Consider the following 13,808-nt stretch of genomic DNA (forward strand, 5'->3'; position numbering starts at 1 on the left):
GCGCGCGAAGCAGCAACACACGCCCATTGGCGCGTAGTGAACCTTCTCCTGACCACCTAAAGCTTCGCCGGAATGGACCGCTGGTAGCCTTCATTTTTGCCGGAACGGTCGCTTTTGAGCCGATTTTTGGGCAAGAAAAATATAGGAGGCTATGATCAGTGGCACTTCGGTGTCTCTTTTCATTGGCGAAAGTGTTCCGCTAAGTTTTATTATATTGGGCTGTTCTGAAGTGTGGCTCAGATGCTTGCCGACTGTGTGAAGGTGTCTCAGGCTGTTTACACGACCATTTTTGACGCATGCGCACAAGCTCGCGCTCGTTCTTGTTTTGAGGAAATAAAACCTGTCAAGGCTCAACGCCCGTCCTGTCCTTGTCTTCTGTGTGCTGGCCTTCTTAGTGCTGTGCAACTTTTCCTTTATTCCCCAAGTCATGATCGCATGATAGTCGGGGATGCCAACGCCGCTGCTGTCATGGGGGTTGCAATAGGCTGCCATCGTCGCTGTGAAGGAGATTTCTAGAGGGTACGTACGAAGGCGAGGAAGTAGAGAGCTCGCTTCTTCGCTGTCCTCTTCAATGGGCTCGGTTCAAAAACTGCTTACTTGTATTAAAATAGAAGAAAGGAAAACTGCACTTTCTTACAGCAAAACTAGAGATGCGTTTGTTATGCGAGCCCTCATTAGGTGAAAAAAATGGCGCTTCATGTCGGCGTTCTTTGTTATTTATTTTTTATTTCTCTATGCTACTTTTGTAGGTTTCTAATGTTATTTTTGATTCAAAGGACTGCACTTGCGTCCAATTGCGGTTATCGCTTTTCTTGATTTGTTTTTGCTATATTTTATGAGTGTATGAGTTTTTTTCGTTTTCACTCCTTTGTGGAAATTATTCATGTAATATCTACCTATAAATAATGGTGTTTAGAGCACCAAACCGCCACGACAAACCTTTCTTACTCATAGCTCTCTAAGGGTTTTTTGGATCCCCTGTTCACGGTTATCTCTTTATTGTAGAGAGCAGTGCGCATTTGTTTTTATATTTATTGCTGAAATAACAAGTCCGCATGGACGTTTCCTTACATGTTAATAAAAATGATTACGATCGAACCATTGATTGTTTGAATTTGTTAGTTCAATTACTCAAACTCTGCTTGTAGAAAATATTTATCCTCTGATTCTGGTTTGATGGACCAAAAAGAATACATAGTGCGAGAACTTGAGTGAAATGCACTAGTTGTTAGCATAGTTCTCTCTTTTTATGAATTAGTTTCCAATTATTAATGAAAATTTGCTACTGCACAAACTGAAACTGTACGGTTTTCGTGGGCACGCAGGGTCCCGTATTAAATCATACCCCGAGTTTCATGAAAAGCTAGTTATTATTTAATCATACCTTGAATTTTGTGAAAACCTAGTTAGTTCCGAGGGTTCACATCTCCAAAAGTTTTACTTCTCCTCTTAGTTTTTGGATAAAATAATTAGGAAGTGGATCGTGCTGCACTGTTAAAATTTTGTTGTTATGCCGATGACGCAAGTTGTTTTAATAAAAGGAATAATATAGCCGAGTTGAAAGATAACTCCTGCTGCGTGTTGTAATAGTTAGATCAACGGACCGTGAAGAACGCGTTACAAACTATTTTACGCCTCCCTCTTTGTTTCTGTTTTAAATTCCTGAAGTTTAGTCAGGTGTAACCCAAAAATACCTATCATCACGAAACGTTTTATATTACTGAAGATACATGTGCCAGCTGTTACTTAACTAGTTATCAGAAGCACATACGAAGTGTCATTTCAGCGCCCTTGACTTACAGTCCACACCTTTCTTCAATAAAGACATCACTCAAGCGTTTCATGACGAGAAAAACAACGCACCAAAATTTATTTAGTGGTGATACCGATATACAGAGAGAAAATTGAGAGCGTATAAAAGAGGTCGTCTGTGCCAAACCACGCTTGTATCGCGGGTGATATTTATTGAAAATAAATGATATGGTATGCTGTATGGTATGCTCCATGCTATGCTCCATAGCAGAAGCTTGGTATGTTTCTAACACACCTGTTACTATGACTCTCAACTGCTAAGGCACTCACTCCCATCATCAGTTAATACATTAAAAACTGTATAGAAATTTTTGTATCTTGTGTGCTTTAGCTCTTATTCATCACGTTTCTCGATTTCTTGGGGTCTGCTATCACCTCCTTCGACGAGAAATTCTCGGTGCGAGGAATTCAACATGGCGGCCCCCGTATTACATCAATATAGCACCTCAATTGATGATTGATTGATGACGTCATTAGTATACCGAATTGGTGATTGATAGGTGAGGGCACTGAATTTGTGACGTCATATTTGACTAGTCATGCTACTAGGTTTATCACTTATAACTCAGTATTTAATGAGGCCCTGATAAAACCAATTACATATTAGGATTCCTTTTGATGAGTAGAACATTTCAGACACCAATATCAACTAATCAAGTTATTATTTAGTTAAAAGTAGGCTTAAACTTATTTCTTATATTTAATTAATCGATGACTTCCTGTTCTAACTAATGACATATTCGTGACGGGCTCGATGAGTAGAACATGTTAGGCATCGCAATATCGCCTAATATGGCTAATATTTGCTTATGGTTAGGATTTACATGGCGGCCGTGAAGTCACCACTTGGCAGCTCACGATTTCCTAACTCAAGGCGACCGGGCACCTGCCACCTTGAGGAAAGGAAAAATGGCCCTCTAAAGAGTCTAAAAATGTTTTCGGCCCAAATTGGTCAAAAATATCCGACCTCAAGGCGGCAGGCGCCTGCTCGCTGTGAGGTATAAAAAAGTAGCCTGATCACGTGGTAATACATCAAAAAGGACGATAGATTGCGCTACCAAACACCTAACGCTCGTTACTTCAACGCCTTTTAGACGGATGCGGCATATATTTATCAGAATACGCTTATTATTGATTCTTTCTTTCATATTTTCTATGTTGCTGTCACATACATGCAAGCCATACAGTGCAATTAACAAAAGTAAGAACCCAAAGACTAACGACAAACTAATGAAGCAAATTTACATTTTCATTAGAGCTTTATTACGATTTACACCGTTTATTGCGTTCCGGAGAACTTCGCTGCTTGCTTAATTAGAACATCTGAAATTTGCACGCTCATAAATAAATTAATTATGAAAGCCTCAGTACGTAACTGGAAGATACGTCTATAACACAATTGTGCATTCGCTAGACGAGTGCACCTCCTTGAACATCGCCGTACATTGCGTCTTGGGGTTTTAGTGGGTGCAGCATGACGGCGCTACGACTGCAGGCCATGCACCAAGAAAATTATACGAAAATATACTTCGCTATTCCTTAAATGGGATATCTGTAATTTACAGCTTCTGTCTGACACTTACGATGACATAAAAGTGAACCTACAACGACAGGACAAAGAAATAGGCGACTTGCGGCGTCGAGTGGAGGCTGTTGAGAGTGGAAGCGGTGAAAGTACTGTCCAAACACTAAAACAAGAATTAAATGAACTCGAACAGTATAGCCGCCACCAGAACATTGAAATCCATGGGCTTGAGCTGAGAGAAAATGAAGACCTCATGGCTGAAATTAACAAGATTGCCCGAAAATTGGAGCTCCCTGATTTATCCGATAGCAACGTTGAACATGTGCATCGTTTGCCCCCCAGAAAGGACAGAAGGCCTGTGGTGATTGTAAGGTTTTCCAACCGAGCCCTCAGGCGCAAATGGTTTGAAGCACGCAAGTGCGCCCAAGAAAAGTTGACCAACATCAGCTTCTATGAAAACTTGACAGCAATGAACAGGCGATTGCTATGGCTGGCGAAGATAAGGGCAAAGGAAAATGACTACAAATTCGTGTGGACTTCTGAGGGTAAAGTGTTTGTAAGAAAACAAGCAAAAGCAAGTGCTATCAGGATTGCGACCGAAAATGACCTGAGCAAAATTGTTTAGATCAGTGACGACAGGTATTTTGATTTCAAAAAATCAAGATGGCGTACCACACGACAACTTCGTTCATTGATCTGGTGAAAAGTAACAAGTGTTTTCTTGAAAAGGGGCTTTCTTTTTTTCATTTAAATACACAGAGTCTGAGGAACAAACAAGATGACGTCGGTACATACCTCTCACAACTACAGTGTTCCTGCGATTTCTTGGCTTTTTCAGAAACATGGTTCTCAAGTGTCACTGATGTTACGAATTTTTCCGGGTACAGTCACGCTTCAGTTTATCGTGAGCAAAAACGTGGTGGAGGGGTGTCCCTATTTATCCGCGACTGTTTTCACTATGATACCATAGAAGACTTTACTTACATGTGTGACGACTTTGAAACTGTTGCCATCATGTGCAAAAACATTACCATCTTATGCATTTACCGACCGCCCCAGGGCACGCTGTCAATTTTTTTAAATTACATTGAATCACTCATGGATTTTGTCAATTACTGGAAGAGGCATATAGTGATCATAGGGGACTTTAATATCGATCTTAACTCTAATAACCCTGCTAAAGTTCAACTTCTTGAAATTATGCTTCAAAATGGTTGTGAGAACGTCATTGAACAGCCTACGAGAGTCACATCGAATACAAGTACGCTGATCGACTTATGTTTCACAGATTTTTCTAAGTCTGCTAGTTGCTCCGGTGTACTTTGTTCAGGATTGAGCGATCATCTACCAATTTTTGTAGCATTACCGATCGCCACGCGTACACAGTGCACAAATAATACTATCCGTATCATCAATGACAGCGGTAAAAAGACCTTTCATTCACTTGTTGAAAACTTGAACGGGGCGAACGTATATAAGGAACCCGATCCATCTGTATCCTACGATATTTTTATGTCCGAATTACAAATTTGTTACGATGCTGCTTTCCCACTGACAACAATTGTTCGGCACAAGAAAGCAAGAAAAGAATGAATTACGAATGACGTTTTCAAGTACATAAAACACAAGGATAAGCTGTTCGAACAGTTTCTGCGGACGCGTGATATTGCAAAGCTGCAAGAATTCACGCGGTTCAGAAACAAACTTAGCTCTGACTTAAAAAAAGCCAAGTGTAGATTCTATCAACATAAGTTCGAAAAGTGCGCAGATAACCCCCGAAAAACATGGAAACAATTCAATGAACTAAACGCTACGCACGTTTCTGGTATACCATTTGAATTAGTTATAAATGGAGCCACTTATTCGGAGCAAAACTTAGTTAACCTTATCAATGATCATCTAGCTAACGCAGGTGCTGGAAACTTTTCATCTCTTTCATTGCCTCACAGCAGTCTGGAGAGATATATAGGGCAGATGCTGCTTGAAAGTGCATTTTTAACGCCCACTTCTGAGGTTGAGATAGACCTTATCATAAACTCGTTCGATAACCGATCGGCAGCTGGCCACGACGACATTAAAGCCGCACCTATAAAAGAAATTGCCCACTTAATCTCAAAACCGCTCGCTTACATCTGCAACCGCATACTTGCTTCGGGAATCTTTCCTGCGAAAATGAAGATAGCTCGTGTCGTCGTCATTCACAAGGGAGGAACATACAGTGACCTGAACAACTATAGGCCGATTTCAGTTTTGCCTCTTTTTTCGAAAAAGATTGAACGTGTCATACACAAACGCCTCGACAACTTTTTTGTTGCAAAAAACATCATATCAACAAAGCAGGACGGGTTCCAGAAAGGAAGATCAACTGAAATGGCCCTCGTACAAATAAAAAATAAAATAATTAAAAATATTGAGGATAAGCTCTACACCGTTGGAATATTTCTAGATTTTCGCAAGGCCTTCGATTCCATCAAACATCATATTTTGCTAAGAAAATTGGAAATATGTGGAATTAGGGGCATAGCACTTCGACTCATGCGCAGTTACCTTGAGTCGCGTTTTCAGTTCGTATGCCTACATGGCTATAAATAAAACCCAAAGACTAAAATATGGTGTACCGCAAGGATCTATATTAGGCCCATTGCTCTTCTTGATCTATATAAACGATATAGTTAACATTCCTCAAACTGATGATATAGTATTATATGCAGACGATACGAATGTATTCTTCTCTGGAACAAATCTTAAAGAACTTGAAAACACTGCTAACACGTGGCTATTAAATCTTAGTGTATGGCTAAACTTAAATAAATTTGAACTCAACGAGAAAAAACTAAATTTATGCTTTTTTGTGCAAAAAACAAGCCAATTGATTACGATTTTAAGCTTCGTTACGGCTCTTGCTACCTTGAGCGTGTCAGCTCCCATTCCTTTCTAGGAGTTAAATTCCATCACAGCCTAGGGTGGAGCGACCACATAGACCACACCCGTGTCAAGATAGCGAGAGCTATTGGTATGCTTTCCCGGCTTCGAGATCTTATACCTTGCTCGCTGAAAAGACAGTTGTATTTCTCTCTTATCCATTCTCGCATCAGTTATTGTCTTCTTATCTGGGGTACTTGTAACAAAACTGACTTAGAAAAAATATCAGCCCTGCAGTCGCGTGCAGCTCGGTTTCTTTTACCTGCAGGAAACAACACAAATAGTTGCTCGGCAAATACACAGTCTCGAATGATCCCTATGAAAACCATGTATGAACTCAAAATATGTGTGTTTATTTATAACGAAATAAAAACACATTACATTAATTTTTTTAACACGTACCTAAATAGATCTACTGGTTACAGCTTGCGTCAGACTTCTGTTGTGGTAAATAGGCCTCGTACTAACTACGGAACACAATCAATTGAGCACCAAATCATGTTGATGTGTAATTCTCATCCGTTTGTAATAGATGCAGCTAAAAATAGTTCCACGCCCAGGGGTTTTAAACGCATCTGTTCGTCTTTCTTTTTGTTTAACGTTGTGTCCTAGACGACCAAATGCTTACTTCTGGTTCTGTTTGATGTAATATTATGTCGGTTCGAACAACCCTAATGTATTGCATTTCTGTAACATTTTTGTATATGATTTAGTGTGTATTATTATTTTATTATCTGTATATATTTACTAGAACTGTTTATGATGCGTCTGTTGTGTAAGTGATGGCAACGACAGCCTTTTTTTGTTGTGTAATGCAATACCGCTCCTGCTGCTGTACCCAAGCGAGGACAAGACCCAGTCAGGAGGTTTAGCACCTCCTTTTGTCTTGCCTCGTGGGCAATACCTGTATGTTGCCCAAAGGAGAAATAAACAAAAAAAATAAACAAAAAATAATAATATTATTATTCATGCACTCCTTAGTACATATATTGAAGCTGTTTCTTATACATCTGTGCATTTACTGCACGCGCATTTATTCACTTCGAAGAATCGAAAAAAAAATAGTCATGGAAGAGTGAAAGCGTCGCCTACCTGCATGCCGGAGGTCCGGGGTCGATTCAGACCTACACCACAAATTTCATGTTTTTTTTCTATTGAGGCCGCTTCAAGGTCATATTTCCAAACATGGTAGTTCACGAAACACACACACAACACAGTGTATGGTATGAGCCCTGTACCCTTTCCCGCACCCTGTCTTGTGTGTGTGTTTCGCGCAAATACCATGTTTGAAGTACTGCACCAATTAGCCCGGCAACACTTTCTACTCAAGTTCGTATCTGCACCTTCACATGATCTTTAAGGTTTCTGGAGGTTTCGCTCAAAAAAATATCGCAAATGCTCCTTGGTTCCTGTGACTGTTGGCTTCCATCATGTGTCATAACGAGCCCCTATTTATTTATTTCCCCTTGTAACGAAACGTGACGGCCGCGCCCGATGCCCGTAAGAAGTTGACTGAGAAATACGTAGCGATCCCGGAACTGCACAAGATTGCTTCGATTGGACTGGCTGTCTTTTGCGCTGCCAGTTGTTCGGCTCACTGTTTTGCATCGCCTGCCGGGAATTCCACCCACTGTTCTGTTTGTGCACAAACCCCCTTTCACTTGGTGGAGCTGCGGATTTGCTGACGCTTTTGAGCGTCGAAGCAGTACGGTCCCGATCACCACCATGCCTGATGATTCCGGCCCTAGTCCAGCCGCTGCCGTTGTCTGAGCTGGAGGTTCGCGCTAGCGAGATCCTGACGTTTTCAGCAATACCGGAGACCATGACGTCGAGGACTGGTTGGCCTCATACGAGCGGGTCAGTACCCATAACAAACGGAACAATGCTTGCAAACTGAACAAGGTCATCTCTGTCTTGCGGATGTTGGGAAACTGTGGTTCTGGAACCACAAGGCTGACATCACATCTTGGTCCGCCTTCAAGAGAGGTTCCGCCGATGTCTTCGGTCGGCCTGCGGTGCTCAAGCTTCGCCCTTAGCAACGCCTGTGTGCTCGGACGCAGATGCCTGGTGAGAATTTCACCGGTTATATCGAAGATGTGGACATATGGAAGCGTGTGGATGCTTTGATGACTGAGCGCACTAGGATCGACTACATTCTGAAGGCTATTGCGATGACGCGTTCCAGACGCTTCGGGCTAAAAATCCAGCAACCGTTGTCAACCTCATTGCAGAATGCCAGAGTTACGACCAACTTTGCAAGCGCCGCATTCTTACTCGCTCTCCACTCTCGCACCCAGAGCCTTTGACGATTTTGACGTCTGACTCGGAACAGTGGCCACTGCTGCCCCAGATCGAGCAATTTGTTCGGGAAGAAGCTGCGCTTCAGCTCTACCTCGTCCACCCGAGTCCTGACGCTGACTTTCCAACTTGTGCCTTCGCTGCAGCGCATCATCCGGGAACAAGTGGCCGAAGCTTTACGTGCCCTCCCTGAAGTCCCTTCTTTCCCTGCTTTGATGCCCGCCGGAGCCGCGGCACATTATAGCCAATCCACTGCTGTGGCGGCGCCCTTGACATACGCCGCAGTGGCCGCGTGGCCTCGACCTGTGGCGTTTCCACCCAATCAGCGTGCACTGCGTGCGGCATCGCTTTCACTAGCCTCTCCGCTTCATCCTCCCTCTTCGCCCCATTACAATCCTCGGCGCACACCGGACAACCGTCCTATATGCTTTTCGTGCGTTTACCCCGAATTGTATCCCGCCTCTGTCATCGCAGCATAGTCGACCCTCTAGGAGTTGCGCCTTCTGCCTGCTTACTTCAGCTGCTTCGTTCTGCTCCACCTCCGGATGCGTACGCAAACGACCTGCATCCGTATACGACCCGTCGTTCCCCGTCCCCACGTCGCCGTTCACTGTCCCCTATGCGCCGTCGCGGTACATCCGCTGACAAAGGAAACTAAGTTCCGCAGTTCTTGAGGACAGAACTGCATGCTCTTCCAAAAGCTCAAGGCCCCATCTTTCCCGCACCAACATACTAGTAGTGTTTGTGCTGGATGCATGACCTCCATTTCAAGTGTCCGCCGAAGCTAACCGGCATTGAAGACGTCGATGTCGCATCGGAGGCTTCAGAGCCTGTATCCCTTTCGTGTTCTGCCGCGCCAGCCGTCACCGTTGTAATTATACCGACTTTTTTTTTTTGTCCACCGCAAACACCGGTTGCTGCCGTCCGCTACTCTCGATGTTCAAGGGGGCACACGAAGATGCTCATCTTCAATCCGTCTCCGTGCCCGCTTACGCTGTTACGTGCTAAATCTCTTTTTGTTCAATTAACCCTGTCCGTCGTCTGTGTGACCTGGATGCTCCCGAGACCTTTCGCAACCTACATCAATGCTCTTCATTCAGATTCCGCACCTCCTCCTTTGCCCGACGCCTGCTTACACGCCGCCATCGAAGACGTTCTTGCTTCCGATGAAGGGTGGTGATTTGGGCCTTTTGGTTCATCACAGAAGAGGAAATATGCAGCTCAAAAAAAGCGCTTGCGTTTATGTTTCTTCACTCATCCGTGCTTTTTTTGCGCTTCATGTATCCCTTTCTCTTCCTTCCGCCCACCAGATGCAGCTCTCAGCCCTCCTACACACGTTTCGATCCACTTTAAACGTTCCCCACACTCTTCTAGGCTGATCATCCCCGTCGCTCCTCGCATTAAGACCGGTTCTCACCCGCCTTCTCGACAGCGGCCATATCGTGTGGCAGTGGCGGTGAGCCGCGTCATCAGCGAACACGTTGAGGACGTGCTGCAACGTGGTGCCACCCGTCCGTCTCACAGCCCTTGGCCTTTGCTCGTGGTACTTGTAAAGAAGAAAGATGGTTCAATCCAATTTCATGTCGATTACCACCTCCGCAACAAAATTGCTCACAACGACAACTACCTTCTTCCCCGCATCAACGAGGCTCTTGATTGCGTCCAAGGCGATGAGTACTTTTCGTCCCTTGACCTACATTGCGGCCACTCGCAAATACCGATGAATGGCCTGAGAGAGAGAAAACAGCATTCGTTACATCCGACGGACTCTACGAGTTCAAACTGATGCCGTTCGGTCTATGCAGCGCGCCTGCCACATTTAAAAAGATGATGAATAAAACCTTGCGAAAGTTCAAGTGGCAGACCTGCCACTGCTACTTGGACCACATTGTTGCCTTTTACGCTGATTTCGCCGCGCACCTAGCAAGCTAACAGCAGGTTTTGATTTTCTCTGCAGGCGCTGGCCTGCACCTGAATCTGACGAAGTGACACTCCGGAGCCCAGAAGTTGACGATCTTGGGGCATTACGTCTCCAAGGAAGGCGCTCTTCGTGACCCGGCCTAGCTGCGTGCTGTGGCGCAGCTTCCTAAACCGGTTTTCTTCAAGCAACTTGGAAGTTTCATAGGTCTGTGTTCCTATTTTCGGCGCTTCGTAACCATTTTGTGTCGATCATTGCGCCCCTGATGGAGCTACTTGGAGGAAACATTGACATGTCTGGCTGGTCGGCCGAGGGCGACGAAGCGTTCACTACCATGCGCCATCTTTTCACTTCGCCGCCTATACTCCCACATTATGACCCAACAGCCCCTAAGAGACGAATACGGGTGCAAGTGGGATTGGCCTCGGGACTGTCTTGGCTCAGCAAAATTATGGGTTTCAAGAATACATAGATGCGTATGCAAATCGCGTGCTCACCAAAGCAGAATGCAACCTTCCCGTTTCGAAGAAGGAATGCTTAGCTATTGTATTGACGCTCAGGAAATTTCGGCCCAATCTGTACGGCCACCAGTTTTATGTCGCGACGGACCACCACACGCTCTGCTGGTTGTCGTCTATAAAAGATCTCTCCGGTCGCTTTGCTCGGTGGGCTTTCCGCCTTCGAGTTTTGACATCGCGTCATCTACTGTTCTTGCTGTAAGCTCATGGACGCCGATGCTTTGTATCGGTCTATTCTTCCCAGCAACGCTGCCAACTCCTCGGCGGCAAATCCTGTACTCTCATTTATTACCATCGGTGACATGGCTGCGGAGAAGCCGAAAGACCCGTGGCTTGCGTGCCTCATCGACACCGTGTCTAAATCTCTAAACGTTGCGCCTTCTCGAACTTTATGTGGCAAGCACCGCACTTTGCTCTGCGGGACGGCCTCCTATACCACTGCAAATAAATGCCTGATGGTCTGCGGTGGCTTCTCGCGAGACCCGCCACTTACCATCTGGCATTTGCGCCTCTTACCACGACGACCCTCAGTGTGCGCATACAAGTGTGCTGAAAACATTTAAAAGAATTTCTCAGCGTTATTATTGGCTCGGCATGCATGCCAATGTTTGAAGATGCGTGCGGTCTTGCATCGCCTGTCAGCGGCGGCAGACATCAGCTCCTCGTGTGACCAGCTCCTGGCCACCACTCCCTTGCCCGTCACGTCCTTCCCTTAGCGAAAACAGTCTTTGCTAAAAATGTATTTCGAACACGTTTATTATTTTCTTATTTATTTTGCATTTTTTGTCCCTATGCTTAAGTTGTCATACGAATACTTTCTATGTATGATTGGAGTTTTATTTTGAACATTCTTACTAATGCATCAAAAATGCATTTTCTCTCTACTTAATATATTTTTATACATTAAAATACACTGAAAATACATAATAAAACATTAAAAATATACTGAAACACACTTTAAATACTTTTAAATTATACTAAAGATAAGCAATAAATACATTAAAAATATGCTAATAATATACTTTTAATACATTATATAAGTATACTAAAATACACATTAAATATAATAACCTACATTAAAATACACTAAAAATATGCAATCAATACATTAAATATATATCCAGTTCCCCTCGGGCATCAAGATATCTCATGCAAGTAGGGTCAGGAACGGCAAGCGCAACAGACACAAAGAAATCGTTAAAACAATCTGCCAGCTTTTTTTCTGATAAGTTCTCATCATCTGTCATGACTTCAAGTTCATGAATGCGTTTGTATGGATTAATAATGGCATTGTTTTCATACTTTATCACTTCGTTTCAGAACATCCTTGTTGAAAAGACAGTGGAAGTGTCCTTTCTTTGCCTGACGAAGAAATGATAACATTTTGCTTCTGTTCGCCTTAAGTGTGAGGAAGTCATGTGCGTTTCAATTTCTAATGAAACATTTATAATCGTAGTTTTTGCGTGTTATCATCTTTAAACTTTTTTTGTTTATCCATTGCATACGAGCATTCTTTGGTCATCTGGACCTCCGAAATGTGAAGCATTCAGCATACAGCAGTTTTATGATGTTTATAAATAGATCTCTTCTAACCTCATAAACAGGACTCCCGCCTATTTGCCCAAGCCTAGACTGAAAGTGTGTCAAATTATCTTTACTGTCGCTGTTCTTGAGTAGGTATATTTCACTTTTTTACACGACTATCTATGATGTAAAAAATTGCTAGGTGATCGCTAACCTGACCAGAAACGATTGGCTTCTCATGTAGATTTGTGATGGTAGCATCTATTGAAGGTGGGTTCGATATACAGAGGCGCGTTGTGTCACTGATGGCATTAATGAAACCGTTACAGCCTATGAGGTAATTCATTTGGCGCTGCTGAGTTGAGGGTGCAGAGGCGTCTATGTTGATGTCGCCGCCTAGGACTAAGTAAAATCTGTTTTCTGTTATCCATGTTAAAAAAAGTGTCAAGCAACTAAAGTAAGTTAGAGACGCTGCCACATATAGGTCTATACAAAGCAGAAGAAATAATCTGCCCAGCCTTTAGATGAAGTATGAAAATCTTCACGTGGTTTATGAAAGCCAGGAAGAACTGAACGTCGGAAGGATTCCTTTGCACTTATCATTACTCCACCGCCTTTTTTATTTAGGTGGTTTAGCTTGTATGAGTTATAGTGTAACATGATAAAGGCATCATCAGTTCGGTACCATGCCTCGGTGAAAACAATTATGTCAAACTCTCAATCAAACAAGTTAATAAACGCAACTTCATCCTGTCGACATGCAAGCCCGAATGCATCGTATCCGGTGGGAGGGGGGGGGGCGCAGAACACCGGCAACCGGAACTGCAAGTATCGGCTGGCAGAGAAAGAACTTTGTAAAGCCAAGAACGACCAGGGGCAACATGACTTCGGACAGCAACCAAGGTCCAGGGCCAGTGACCACAACGGCGACCGCCAAAGCTATCGGGAGGAAGCATTTCGAGAGACCTCCCCTTAGGAAACAGATCGGGAGAAGGAACTGGTAGAACAGCTCGCTAAGAGAGACAGAGAGCTAGACACCATAAGAACAATGACGGAGATGAGGAAACTAATTAGCCGTAACAAACAACAGCCGAAGGTTGTCTAAAAACTATTTTGCAGCAATTGAAAAACGCGAGTCAGGCGCCGCCGCGTGATACAAACGAAGGGGAAGGTATTAAAAACGCGATGAATAGGGACACCAGAGTCCCCGCGAAAAGACTTCTACCCAGAGATGGAAACACCGAAGAGAGCATTCTCAGAAAGGCGGCAGAAAGTCCATATGAGGACGCAT

At 43.8% G+C, this 13,808-nt stretch overlaps 1 protein-coding gene across 7 annotated transcripts in view; it reads left to right on the top strand.

Moving 5' to 3' along the window:
* Nucleotides 1-13,808, top strand: part of LOC144119412 (monocarboxylate transporter 9-like) — a 248,671-nt gene that overhangs the window by 148,200 nt on the left and 86,663 nt on the right. For 2 of the 7 annotated variants that reach the window (XM_077652033.1, XM_077652034.1), the window contains exon 2: nucleotides 10,515-10,682. The exons of the other annotated variants lie outside the window; for them this stretch is intronic. The gene's annotated coding sequence lies outside the window, so the exon portion shown is untranslated. The remainder of the gene's footprint in view (nucleotides 1-10,514; nucleotides 10,683-13,808) is intronic. 7 annotated transcript variants of the gene reach the window in all.

The sequence above is a fragment of the Amblyomma americanum genome, chromosome 2 (assembly GCF_052857255.1).
Source record: "Amblyomma americanum isolate KBUSLIRL-KWMA chromosome 2, ASM5285725v1, whole genome shotgun sequence".
NCBI lineage: Eukaryota > Metazoa > Arthropoda > Arachnida > Ixodida > Ixodidae > Amblyomma > Amblyomma americanum.